The 14,825-nt window shown below is 36.6% G+C and overlaps 1 protein-coding gene and 1 long non-coding RNA gene across 11 annotated transcripts in view; one reads left to right on the top strand and one right to left on the bottom strand.

The window, feature by feature from the left end:
• Window positions 1-14,825, bottom strand: part of RBMS3 (RNA binding motif single stranded interacting protein 3) — a 1,291,910-nt gene that overhangs the window by 917,464 nt on the left and 359,621 nt on the right. The window lies entirely within an intron of this gene.
• Window positions 1-14,825, top strand: part of LOC140614150 (uncharacterized) — a 40,944-nt gene that overhangs the window by 189 nt on the left and 25,930 nt on the right. The window lies entirely within an intron of this gene.

The raw sequence follows: 14,825 nt of genomic DNA, 5'->3' as shown, positions 1-14,825 counted from the left end.
CCAGCACATCACCAAAAATGTCACCAGGAAGTAGAGGAAATTGAGGTTTCTACCTTAATGAAAAGAAGAGAGACCTCATAAGAAAGGTCTTTTCTTTATGTAAGCTTAATGATAAAGAAATCTCATCACCACTGCTTCACTCACAGGGAAAAAATAAAGTAAAATTACTATGAAAGCAAAGAAGAGCTTATCTTGGTAAGCTTGGTGACAGATGTTAGGAGGTTAAGACAAACACAGGAAACTGACTACAAGGACCCAATATTTGCACTCATCCAAGGCACAAAATCAGGCTTCTCCATGGTGAATTGATAAACTGTGCCAGAACCAGTCATCTACACTGATGAACAAATTCTTCTTGCTAGATTACTTGGTAGCCTACGATGCAGGAAGAACCACTTAGCACTTAACACACAAACCACAACCTAGACAGCTTCCCAGGAGTGGATGCTCAAACTATCCTTAGCCATAAATCCCTATTTATTGTTGTGAATTATCTACCAACGATTAAGTTCCCTATGGAACAGTCTTGAATGCTGAGGCAAAGTTTTCCTATTTTCATCTGTGTTTATATTTCTTAATATAAACATCACTGTTCTTACAGTGATATTTTTCCCATTAATGTAGCAATGGTGATTCTTGAAACACAAAGTTATTACAGAAGAAGTTGCTGAGCTGGAATTTATCATGAGAACTTTTAGGGATATTCATGGGATAATGATGTCCTACTCTGTGAATGACAATCTGGTTCAGAGCTGGACAATCCTTAGAGATTTCTCTGCAATCAATTGATTTCCCCCGTGTTTCCAGAAACTTTACACACCATCTCTTTTTTTTCCAGTCTGAAGTGTAAACACATGATAATTTGGGCATTCTTAATATACAATTTATAATGGTGCCTGACATATGAGACTGATAACTTACTAAATCATAAAGTTAATTTCTGTGAGGTTATCAATGAAAAGACAATGTTGAATATAACAATAGGATTTAAGAATCCAGATTTCAATGAAAAGCTTTAAAAATTCATTTCATGTTATAGGTAGCCCAATATACACATTCATTCTTTCATTTTCTCTTACTTCCTTCTTTCTTTCTCCTCCATTATTTTTTTTTCTCCTCCATTATTTGTTTCTTCCCTCCCTCTTTCTATCTCCTGTCTTTCCTTCTTTCTATGTTGTCTTAAGGAATATTTTTGTGGTTTCTTTACGCATGCTTTAGAAAGTACATTTTGCTCAGAATCTTCTGATTTACATGGAGGCTAAGACTTTATCCAACCAAGAATAATGTCAAAAAAATTACAACATGCTAAATGGTTTTAATATATTATGATGAAAAATAGTAAGATGGGAAGAAGGAAAATTTCAGCCATGAATGAATAAACAGATCACAGAGCTTGGAATGGAGACTTATTTTTCTATAACAAGAGGATACTTGAATTGAGAATCCACCAGAGCCAACCCATTTGCAATGTAAGGTCAAGTTACTTTACAAGAAAATTATTCTTGCACCCATAATCTAGGCTCACTTAACACATCCAGCAGAAAATTAGAATGTTCCTACACTTGGTTCTCTGTGATAGGATAGTGTTAATCTGTGTAGAACATTGTAATATGTGCTTGTATGAAGGAAAAAAGTCCATTCCCTGCCTTCCTAAAGATAGAAATAATAAATCTGGGGATTTTCCAATGCCTGAAGGTGGTAAGATAGTTTCTTTAAATCAGACTTCCAAACACCAGTTGGGTTGTTACAAAAACAATGCTGCATTTCAGTGCTGAAAAACCATCTGCTACTCCTCTGGGTAATATATTCTCTACCATCCAAGCTTGGAAATGATGCTTTTTTCTCATCTCAAGCCTTCTTCCAACCACACAGTTAATTCTGAGGCACTGGATGGAATAGACACAATATCCAGCATTGTTAGTACTGGATACAGTATTGTGCAGAACATGCTCACCATTCGCTTTTCAATATGCTTGAGCTTATAAGGCTCAGGGCAATGGAGAACACTCGGCTTTTGTGACTTTTGTGAAGTGCTGGATGTGCATTTATATGACTACAATGTGATTGTCTTCTTGAAGATTCAATGAGTTTCCTAACTTAGAGAGCAAAAAAGAAAAAAAAAAAAACTGCTTGAAAGTCATTCATTAGAAATGACTTCCAAAACAAAATGTCTGGTGGAAAAATACAACCACAATTCATTTGTTCAATGTTGGTTTCCTGTGTCAAAGGAAAATGTAAAAAAGTATATAAATCATCTATAAAGCCAGATCAACCCTAGAAAATGAGCTAAGAATTAGATGCCCGGAGCCTACTCCCATTCAATATGACAAACTCCAGAAATGTTCACAATTGCCACACTTTGTTAATTGCTACACAAGAGTTATCACATTAATGCAACTCAGATGCCAAGAAGGGTTTAAATGAAGTTAAATGAGTAAAGCACGCAGAATGCTTTCCATTGTTCAGGCTTATGGGTAGTCAGTGAGTTGTATAATTAGGATCTCTAATGTTTCCAGCTCATTTAGTCTTTTACTGTATTGTGTGAAGTCAACAAACATCTGCCAAAAAAAAAAAAAAAAAAAGGTGCCAATAGCCCAAATTCAAAGACCCTCAATTCAAAGATCAAATAATTTTCCTCCAGAGTTTACCTTCTTAAAAATAAGACTTTTTAAAAAATATATTTGTTTCTGTTTATTACTTTTATTTGGTTTCCACAACAGCTAAATCTTTGCTAGTCAAAATATGTTCCATAGACCAGCATGATCACCTAAGAGCTTGTTAGAAATGCAAAATAACAGGCTCATCCCACAGTCACAGAATCAGAATCTGCATTTAACAAGATCTCTAGATGATGTGTATGCAGAATGAAGTTTGAGAGCATTGAGCTAAACATGAAATCAGTAAAGGAAAAAATATGTAAATATCTTACTTTTGAGTAGGTACTATGAGTCTTTTTCTCTAACAAACATTCATCCTGAGTTTATACGCTCCTTAAAGCTCTCTTGCTTTGTGTCTTAGAGTTGCTAATTAAATGTGAACAAACTGACTACAAACATATTTGACATTAACATACTTACAAAACTAATAATAAAGAAGAAAATAGATAATTCGTGTAGCAAGGCTCTTTCACCACCTTCTGTCATTATATGTAATCTTTTATTGATAGGATGGATGCCCAAAACTTTATCTATCAGTGTGCTGGTATATGATTAACAACTGACTGTCCAGTTGAGGAGATAGCTCTTATTTGAAGTATTTGGTGATTTCTGGTATAAAACAGTCCAGCTACAGCCAATTTAAATGCGAGGTCATGGAACCCAGATTTGGGGAGAAATGTGCACGAGCAGCTCTTACTAGCAAGTGTGAGGCAGTTCTGGAATTCTGTTACACCTACAGATAGAATTGGCCCCTTAGCACTCTCTAGAACCTCATGCCTTCAGAACCTGGTTGGAAAATCAATTCCAGAAGAGAACTAGAAGAAAATCAAGGCAACCAAGCATAAAACAGCTTTTGTTTCATTCTTGCAATTCCTTTCCTTGGTTCCAACACCTGGTTTGCTTACCCCATCTGGCTTATCCTTAAGTCCTCTACTTTGATTCCCATCCTGTTACTGGTATCCTTCTGATATACTCAGTTCTCTACAAGTGACTCTGAACTATGCCAGTGTGACCTACTGCTCATGATCAGAATCTCAAGTGTTATGGCTTGTAAATTTTTAACTAATGTAAAGTGTACAAGCTTGCCAATGATTTCTTTTTTTCTGTATGTTTTAAAGCATTCTAAACTTCTATTTAAAATCCATTCCACAAATATTTAGTGAACCTTTTCTATTGCTACCACACCACTATAATATGTCCTTGAAAAGGAGAAAGGAGATTGAGTAACAGCTGGGATGCTGAAGGCTCTGGTGTGCTTTACTCCTTAAGTGAGGCACAGGGAAGTTGATGGGGCTTTCTCTTCCGCATCCTGGGTGCCCTGCTCTCCATTCCCCTATCTGAAAGGAAAGGAGCTCCTCATCCCAACGTCTTCTCTCAGGCCCACTCTTCTGTTACTGTCTCTCCTGCAGGGCACAAAATACCTACAGCAGACTCAATCTTAGTTTCTTTAGCAATTCCTCCTTTACAATGATGGAGCTCACCAAAGACAAATGAGCCTTGGGCTTTGTGATGAATTTCTAGGGTAGCCAGTGAAAGGCAGACATGGCCTGCAGGGATATATCCTCACAAAGGTGCTCACATGAGCTGCCTGAACCGTATTATCACCCTTGCCTCCTGCAAATGCTTTCTAAAAGTGACACAGTCTCATATCAAACAACCTATGGAATTCATCTATGTGCTCGGAAGACATAAGCAGTGAACAGCTGTTGGCTACAAGAGAAAGATGAAATTAGATACAGTACAGGAGACCTAGGCACAGCTGATCATGCCACCCCCAATTTTGGAGTTCCACATATCTTAACATGTTAGTCTGTTAGCTCAGTTTTTACTTTGCTTTATACTCCTCAATTTTTTTTTTCTGAGAATCAGTTTATTCAGCAATCACAATATATTTTCATGTTTTAATTACATATTGATACTGTCTTCTGCTTATAGTTTTTGTCAGTTTAAAAAAATAAGAAAATGTTAATGTCATTTTTTAAAGTTCAACGATTTTGTTTATTTTGTAAAAATAAGATCACATACCTAGCAGATTTGTAATTCATATGAATAAAATAAACTTTTGACTCCCAAATGGCAGTCAAATAATCTCATATAGAAAAGTTACCTAAGTAATTTGTGTGAGAGTATAAATTTCAAGACATCCCCACAGATTCAAAATTCCTGTAAAACTACAATAGTATAATTGTATTTGTGATCTAACATGAAAAAATAATTATCTTAATAACATAATCATGTACATAGAGGTAGCTCAAAAATATCCGCTGAATAAACAGTGACCTTGTATTTAAAATAAGAATGCCATGGTTTTGCTGGTGATGACTAATGAACAGTCAGTACAGGTTATTGGCATGGCTCAGTATGCTATTCTGTATTAGTAATTTTAATTTATCTTAATGGAAATAGGGATGGAAAGTACCTACCAACACTTATACCTTGAATCTTACCTCTCAGAATCTTATATATTCTCTTATGCTGCTAGTGTCTCTTCTTAAGTCTTATTTACAATTGAGTCTTTAATTATGCTATGATACAACTGAAATAACCTGTAGATTTGTAAGTATTTAGCTAATTTATTTTGAAGAACACTTGGGCAAGGTCCAGATAGGCGCTTAAATTTCAATGCTTAAAAATACCCTTAGAGCTAAGGGATATATTTTTCATTCTAAAATACTGATATTTAATAACATAATTATTGGACAAAAAACAAAACAAACAACTAGAAAAAATATACAACAGCAAATTATATTTTTATGTATGGCTAATTTATTTTGAAAGAACTTTTTAAAAACCTCATTAAGTTGTTTTAATTTGAATGTCTAAAATTAACCTTAGGAGAAAAGAATATATTTTATTTATAAATACGAAGAAGAATGAATATTGTAGCCGCTGGAGTAAAAGCAAGTTAGAGGTCTGCAGGAAGTATAAGAAGCCATTAATTATGGTCTTAAAAGAATGTGACTTAATTTAATTTACCTAAACATTATATACTTTACACTTGTGCTCCAGGGAGACTTTTAACATTAAAAGAGTAATTTTATAAATAGCAGAAGAAACCGTGGTGGTACTTACAAAAAGCATTAAGGTAGCATTATTTAAAGAATTCATTACCATGATTTGTGTTAGTAGAATTTTGAAATCATTTACTCCTCCCATAGCTTTGTTTTTGTTTTTATTATTATTTATTTATTTATTTATTCATTCATTCATTCATTCATTCATTCATGAGAGAGAGAGAGAGGCAGAAACACAGGAGGAGGGAGAAGCAGGCTCCACGCTGGGAGCCCAACGCGAGACTCGATCCCAGGACCCCAGGATCGCACCCCGGGCCAAAGGCAGGCACCAAACCGCTGAGCTACCCAGGGATCCCTTGTTTTTTCGTTTTTTTAAAAGATTTTATTTATTCACTCATGAGAGACACAGAGAGAGAGGCAGAGACATAGGCAGAGGGAGAAGCAGACTCCCTGCTGAGCAGGGAGCTGGATATGGGACTTAATCCCAGGACCCAGGAATCAAGACCTGAGCCAGCAGATGTTCAATCACTGAGCCACCCAGGCACTGCCCCACACATCCCCCACCCTCATTGCTTTGTAAATCTCAGTCATCTCAGTCTTGTATGAGAAACTTAGGAGAGGAATGTGTCAGAGCCAAAGGCTACCAATGTAGGAATTCCAGGGATCATCCACTAACCATATAACTATATGATACTAAACAAGAGGTGAATTGTTTGAATTATTTATTCTAGAACCCTCTCTTCATGTTAAACCAACTATGAAGTGACAACTAATGGTATCATCAAGAGATACAGAGAAGGGGAAACCACTGCATCCTCTCCAACAATTGTGACTGCTTTTTTTATCAACATCTACATTTTCCCAGGGCACTAACAGCCCAGTAGCCACTGAAGCTCTCAGACACAAAGGAGGCATTAGCACCAAGCCTTAGCTGTTCTCTGTCCCTGCAGTGACATTTTCACACTGGAAGCAAGTTAACCAGTGGCAGCTTCTCATAAACTCTGAAAAATGCTCCATTTGACCAGGCACAGTGGAAAGAGGCTATGGGTTAAATATGACCCCAGGATAAAGCAATGAGACAGCAAATCTAGCACTATAGAAACCAAAATTTGCCAACATCAGAATAAAGGCCAGATCTCTAGGTCCAACAACAGCATGTGAAGATGTGTTTATATTCTTTCCCTTCCCAGTTGAAGAATAAATAATAAACCTTGAACTTTGAAAGTATTCCATTTCAGGGATCCCTGGGTGGCTCAGCAGTTTAGCGCCACCTTCAGCCCAGGGCGTGATCCTGGAGTCCTGGGATGGAGTCCCACATCGGGCTCCCTGCATGGAGCCTGCTTCTCCCTCTGTCTGTGTCTCTGTTTCTCAATCTCTCTGTGTCTCTCATGAATAAATAAATAAAATCTTTAAAAAAAAAAAAAAGAAAAGGAAAGTATTCCATTTCTTACACGTTAAAGTATTTGCTTCCTTTGTCTTAATGCCTATACTTCCCCCCACACACACACACATTTCATTATACCATTTTTCTTCCTTTAATTTTTGTCTAGATTTTAGGTCTCAGAAGCACTTTACATTTTTAAGAATCATTGAGGATCCCAAAGAGCAATAGCGTATGTGGGTCACATGTATCCATATTTACCGTATTCAAAATTAAAACAGAATTTTTTTTAAAGCACAAGTATGTACAAGCATACATTCTACTAGCCTGCTAGAGCAATGCCACTAACCATTATGTTGCCTCAGCAAGCTCCACTGCACAAAATTCATCTGATGTTGCCACAAAAAGAGTGTTGACCTATGGATCCCTGAGAGGGGACTTCCAGGAGTCTTTGGATAGCAAATTAGAAACTACTGCTCAAAACTAAACATAAGGCAATAAAATTGGAATTATTTTTATCTTTTTCATGTCAATTTCTACTCTTACTCTAAATACTGCAAAAGAACAATGAAGTGGAACTTCACCATTTGATTTCATAATGATCATGTCATAGTACTTAAGACCATGTAGTACTGTATACTTATTAGAAGAGGACTAACCATAGCAGCCATTGGTGAAGATGTGGGGAAACTGGAACATCTCACATTGTTGGTAAGAATGTAAAATGATACAATCACCACAGGAAAACCGTTGGCAGTTTCTTTTTTTTTTTAATTTTTATTTATTTATGATAGTCACACAGATTGAGAGAGAGAGAGAGGCAGAGACATAGGCAGAGGGAGAAGCAGGCTCCATGCACCGGGAGCCTGACGTGGGATTGGATCCCGGGTCTCCAGGATCGCGCCCTGGGCCAAAGGCAGGCGCTAAACCGCTGCGCCACCCAGAGATCCCCCGTTGGCAGTTTCTTAAGAAAAATTAAACATATACCTACCATATGACATAGCTATTCTGCTCATTGGTCTTCATGTAAGAAAGATGAAAGCATATGTCCATACAGAATTTGTACATGAGAATTATAGCACCTTTATCTGTAACAGTAAAAAAAATTGGAAACAACCAAAATGTCCATTAACAAACACATTGATAAGTAAATTATGCCATATTCATACAATGGATATACTACTCTATAATAAAAAATGAACTACTGATATGTACTACTACAAGATGAGTTTCAGAATAACTTTGCTAAGTGAAAGAAGCCAGTCAAAAATAGTACATTAAGAGAATGAAAAGCCAAATCAGAGACTAGAATAAAATCTTTGCAAAATGCATGTCAGATAATTTATAACCAAAATCTTAAAATTCAACAATAAGGAAAAAAATACAACTTAATTTTAAAAATGGGCAAAAGATATGAACAAACAACTCACCAAAGAAGATATAGATGGAAAATAAGCATATGAAAATATGCTTGATGTCATATGTCATTAGTGAATCATAAATGAAAATGACAATGAGATATTACTATACACTTATAAAATGGCCTAAATCCAAAACAATAACACCACCAAACACTGGAGAGGATGTGGAACAACAGGAAGTATTATTCATTGCTGGTGTAAAAGCAAAATAGTACAGCTATTTTGGAAGACAGGTCAGCTGTTACTTACAGAACTAAACATACTCTTACCATATGATCTAGCAATCATGCTCCGTGGTATTTACTCAAAGGAGTTGAAAACTTATGTCCACACAAACACCTGCACATGAATGTTTACAGCAGCTTTATTCATAATCAATAAAACACGGAAGCAATCAAGATGATTTTCAGTAGGTAAATGAATAATAAAACTGTGATACACTCATACACAGTGATAAAAAGAAATGTGCTACCAAGCCATGAAAAACCATGGAGGACCTTAAGTGCATATTGCTAAGTGAAAGAAGCCAATCTGCAAAGGTTACAGATTGCATAATTCCAGATATGACATTCTGGGGAAGGTAGAACCATGGAAACAGGAAAAGTATCAGTGGTTGTCATGGGAAGGGAAGGAGGGTGAGAGGTGGAGCACTAAGGATTTTTAGGGAAGTAAAACTATTATTCTGTATGAGACTGTAATGGTGGATACATGTCATTAGACATCTGTCAAAACCTATATAATGTACAACACAAAGAGTAAACCCTAATGAAAACTATGGGCTCCCATTAATAATAATGTTTCAATATGGGCTCATTAATTAAAACAAATGCGCCACACCAATGCAAGATGACAAAAATAGAGGGCATTGGGTGGGTCTAGGTGGAGTATATGGAGACTCCTGTACGTTTTTGCTCATTATTTTCTTAAACCTAAAACTTCTCAAAAAAGTATTCATTTTTAAAAAGTAAACATTACATGATTCCATCTGCATAAAGTACTAGAATATGAAAAATAATGTATGTGGCAGAAAGTGGAGCAATGTCTACCTGGAGATGAAGAGGAAGAAAGGTAGAGTTTACCAAATGGTGCAAGAAAATCTTTTAGAGTAATAGATATGTCCATTATTTTGAGTGTGATGATATTTCTGGGTGACACAGATATGCCAAATGTCTCAGATTTTATACTTTGAATATGTATAGCCTATTTATGTTAATTTACTGTTCTAACCATTTCCCAGATGCCACTAATGTTGCTGGTCAGGACCACCCTTTGAGCACCACTCAGAAACAATGACACAGAGATTAAAGAGAGGGCATTTGTTTCCACGTTGCAGTACTTTGGAATCACCTGGAGCAAGGTTAAAAAACAGATTCTGATTTGAGGTGAAGCCTGCCTTAGAGGTTTTTAAAAAGCTTCAGGAGTGATTCTGTTAAGATAGAAAACAATTAGGATAGAGAGACCTCAAAAAAAAATGAGCTCTACATCTCGCCTACTTGTAACAGCAACCTCCCAAGAATAACTAAAAACTAAAGGCTAATATGATTCAACTACTAAAGCTTGCTTTCCTCATTTCCAAGCTCAGTTTGGTGCCTATGGATGGGAGATAGAAACATAAATGAGTTCTTCTAGGGTTCGGGGTACAGTCCCTTTTCTTAAGCCCTGTGTGTCTCTCTGTAAGCTCAGATATTTAAGTCAGCTTCAAAACCTATCACCTGGGTAGCCCCGGTGGCGCAGAGGTTTGGCGCCGCTTGCATCCTGGGTTGTGATCCTGGGGACCCGGGATTGAGTCCCACATAAGGCTCCCTGCATGGAGCCTGCTTCTTCCTCTGTGTCTCTGCCTCTCTCTGTGTGTGTCTATGAATAAATAAATAAAATCTTAAAAACAAACAAACAAACAAACTATCACCTGAGTGGCTCAGTGGTTGGGCAGCTGCCTTCCACTCAGGTTGTGATCCCGGGATCTGGGATCTGGGATCAAGTCCCTCATCGGGCTCCTGCAAGGACCCTGCGTGTGTCTCTGCCTCTCTCTCTCTCTCTCTCTGTCACTCATGAATAAATAAATAAATCTTAAAAAAAAAATTATCACATAACCCATTTTTGGTTCTATAAGGATTATTCCTCACTTGCTGTTCTAAAAGGTAGCTCAGGCCACGTCTTATAGAGAGGACCATCAGATCTTCAACCAGTGGCCTTAATTAACATGGCTAGATAAACTTTTGGTTGGCTAATAATATCACTTTTGATATACTACACAAAATTTTATCAGTTATCTGAATCCTAATCATTTGTGGTTTACAGTAACCAAGAGCTATTATTGCACCTAACTAAATCCCTCAATTAATGCAGCCCAGGCCATTTTAAGTCAAGCCTAAAGGCAAAGGTAATTTTATAAAATAGTGTGTGTAATTGATTAAACAAATATGTCACTAGTCCAACAAACAACCAGAAGCTCTGTATTTCAAGGCATTTGCTATTTTAATGTGATTCTAAAATTAGATACAGAAAAATTGAAATTATATGGAATTCATATCAGCATTTATATTCTGGTATCAAGGAGCTGTATTATTTTGCATAAGCAAATTACTGGAGTCAATTTTCAATGAAAACAAAGTTCCTTTCATGACCGCTGAATTGTTATCTTTATAAAAAAATAATAAAATTTAATGATCTCAACAGCCAACTTCGGCAATCCTAGAACTACATGCTTAAGTTCCCATGAGGCTCTAACTAATCCATTCTACTTTTTAAAGTTGTTCCAACTAAATGCCACAGTGGTGAGGCAGACAGTATATGGAAGAGGCCTCGATGAACACAAGCCTAAATTATACCCAGAGCTGGTACTATGAGTGTATTCTTGATCTCATCTTCTCAAGCGTACGGCAGTTTTTTCTATCAGGGAGCTTTGTTCCTACTCTCCTCCAAGAGAGACATTTCACACTTTTAATCTGTATGGCAGTCTCCCACCAGGGTTGCAAAGTGATAGGTTTCAGATGAGCTATGTCCTACAATTAGCTTTAGAGATCAGAAGTGATAAAGATAAAAAAAGGGACATAGTTAAAGAAATCCAGATTCTGGTCTATTCCTACCCTTTGGTTTTTTTGTTTGTTTGTTTGTTTGTTTGTTTGTTTTTTGTTTATTCTTTTTTTTTATTCCTACCCTTTGGAACTGATTCTACCTCACCTTAAATAAAGATGATAATACCAGCTTCAATTCACTTCCTATGTTCATTACTCTGACCTTCTAAGGTACAGACATTAAAAAGCAGTTATGAACTTCCGTGTCTGATAAGAAGAGAAAGTCACAAGATAAATTTGCTCCCATTCCCATGAAATGAGGAGTCAGATAATATACAAAAACAATGTTTTTTCTCCAAAAAAACAACTGAAGTCACAAATAATGATTAAGACAACAAAAACAAAAACAAATCTATTGAACTAAGTTCAAAATGTGACAAGCCTTTCCTGGAAGAGAAGGAAATCATGTCTATTTTCTCCCATAGTTGAGTAGTACAAGAAAGAAGAAGCCATCTTAAGTGTAGGTAAGAAGAAAACTGCTAAAATTTCTGCAAATTTAAAGGCTGTCTGTCGACTGGCATGACTCCTTAGCCTGAAAGCCTCAGATGAAAGAAGAGACTTGATAGCCCTGCCAATTCTTTTCCATAGGCCTTTCTGAGCATTCATACAAAGGCTGAGGGCAGGGCAAGAGAACTGAGAGAATGATAGTGAAGTCTTCGGATGGCCCAGGAGATAGGAGGGAAATATTCCAGGAAATGTTCCTCACAACTGAGTGCCACACTGTCTACCACTAGAAAAGAAATTGGAGAGCTGAGAGATCCCCTTTCCAGGCTCTCTCAACCCATTATGACTGCCTAAATATGAGAGCATATGCAGGAGTACTCAAAGGCACTCCATATTGACACTGGATCTTCCATAAATAACAGGCAGTGGCTGTCTGCTGCTGAAAGAGGCAAAAAGAGATTCCCTTGAGGTAAAGATGCACTGGAACCTGTGAAGTATGAAAGTAGTGAAGAACCCCCGCCTCCAGTTTTAGTCATATATTACTAAGGGGTTTTTTTTTTGGGGGGGACACAATTGGTGAGAGAGACACTCTCTCTCTCTCTCTCTCTCTCTCTCTCACACACACACACACACACACACACACACATACACAAAGTGTACACACACATGACCTGCTAAATTCTGACAGAACAGAACTGAGACAAACCTGTGGTGAATAACAAAGTCAAGACACAGCTTAACTGATGACAAAATTGATTCACCCCATCAGTTCACCCCCACATGTACATATACACACCACAGCTTAACAGAAGAGGAGGTATGGGCTGTTTCTGGGCATAAGTATTTGCCTAGTTTTTACTTTCCTACTTTTATATACAATGTTCAGAATGCAGTACCATTTATGAGAGTCATGAATAGGTAAGAAAATGTCAACCATCAACAGGAGAAAAAACAGTTAATAGAACCAGACTGCAAAGAGCTCACATGTTGGAATTGCCAAATAGGAACTGCAAAAGAACTATGGTACAAATGTTAAAGTATGTGTCAAAAAAAAAAAAATAGGATAACATGCATGCACAGATGGGAAAATTAAAAGATGAAAACTATAAAAATGACCCTAATACAAATGTTAGAAATGAAAAATACAATATAAAGCCTGAAAAACTATTTAGATGGAATTAGCAGCAGACTTGACACAGTGGAAAAAAATCTGTGAATCTGAAAACTGTTAAAGAGAAATTGCCCTATACAAAGAGAAAAAAAGTAAAAACTAAAAACAGAGTACTTGAGACCTGTGAAACAATATCAAACAATTTAACATATGCATAAGTGGAGTTTCAGAAGGAAAAAAAGAGAAAGAATGAAACAAAACAAATATCTTAAAATATAATAACAAAGAATTTTCCAAAACTAATGAAAGATATCAAAAGCCACAGATACAAGAAGCTCAGTAATCCCAGGCAGAATAAATAGGGAGTAAATTACACAGAGGGAAATCATACTCAGATGAAAGTCAACATTAAGGAAAATGTAGATCAGAGAAGCAAAGATGTAATACATATAGACAACAAAGATAAAAGTAATAGCTGATTTCTCATCAGAAACCACTGAGGCAAGAAGATAATCGGAGACATCCTTTAAATACTGAAAGAAAAAAATGTCAACCTAGAATTTTTAATCCAATGAAAATATCTCTCAGGGGTGACTGGGTGGCTCAGTCAGTTAAGCATCCAGATCATGATTTCAGCTTAGGTCATGCTATTAGAGCTGTGAAATCAAGCCCATTTTGAGCTTTCCACTAAGCATGGAGCCTGCTTCAGATTCTCTCTCTCCCTCTCCTTCTATCCTCAACCCTTCCATTTACATGCTTTCTCTCAAAAAAAAAAAAAAATCACAAAAATGAAGGAGACAGGAATGGAAACTGGGACAGCCCTATGGAAAATGGTATGAAGGCTCCTCAAAAAATTGAAAATAGGGACACCTGGGTGGCTCAGTGGTTGAGCATCTGCCTTTGGCTCAGGGCATGATCCCAGGGTCCTGGGATAGAGTCCCACATCGGGCTCCCTGCAGGGGAGCCTCTGACTATGTCTCTGCCTCTCTCTTTGTGTCTCTTATGAACAAATAAATAAAATCTTTAAAAAAAATAAAAAAATAGTAATACCATATAATTTAGTATTCCATTTCTGAGTATTATCTGATGGAAACAAAAATGGTAACTTAAAAAGATATATGTACTCCCATGTTCATTATAGCATTATTTACAAGTAGCCAAGTAGGGAGCCTGATTGTCATCAATGGGTGAATGGATAAAGAAAATAGAATATTATTCAGCTATAAAAGAAGGAAATCCTGTTGTGTGCAACAACATAGGTGGACCTGGAGGGTATATACTAACTGAAATATGTCATACAGAAAAAGATAAATACCATATGATCACACTTATGTGTAGAATTTTTTAAAAGTCAACTTATATAGAAAACAGATTGATACTTGCTAGAGGCAGGGAGATGGAGGTGAGGGGCAAAGTGGGTGAAGGTGGTCAAAAAGTACAAACTTTCAGTTATAAAATAAGTCCTGGGGATGCAATGCACAGTATGATCACCATAGTTAATAACGTTGTGTTGTATATTTGAAAGTTGTTAAGAGAGTAGATCTTAAGAGGTCTTATTACAAGAAAAAATATTGTAACTATGTGTGGTGATGGATATTAACTAAACTTATGATAGCTATTGTTTCATAATATATTCATCTATCAAGTCATTATATTGTACACCTGAAACTAATGTCAATGATATCTCAATTAAAAAAAAAGAAATAGTGTTTACCAACAAAAG

Source organism: Canis lupus, chromosome 22 (genome assembly GCF_048164855.1).
Source record: "Canis lupus baileyi chromosome 22, mCanLup2.hap1, whole genome shotgun sequence".
Lineage (NCBI taxonomy): Eukaryota > Metazoa > Chordata > Mammalia > Carnivora > Canidae > Canis > Canis lupus.
Note: the sequence above shows the minus strand (reverse complement) of the source record. Positions and strands in the feature narration are given on the sequence as shown.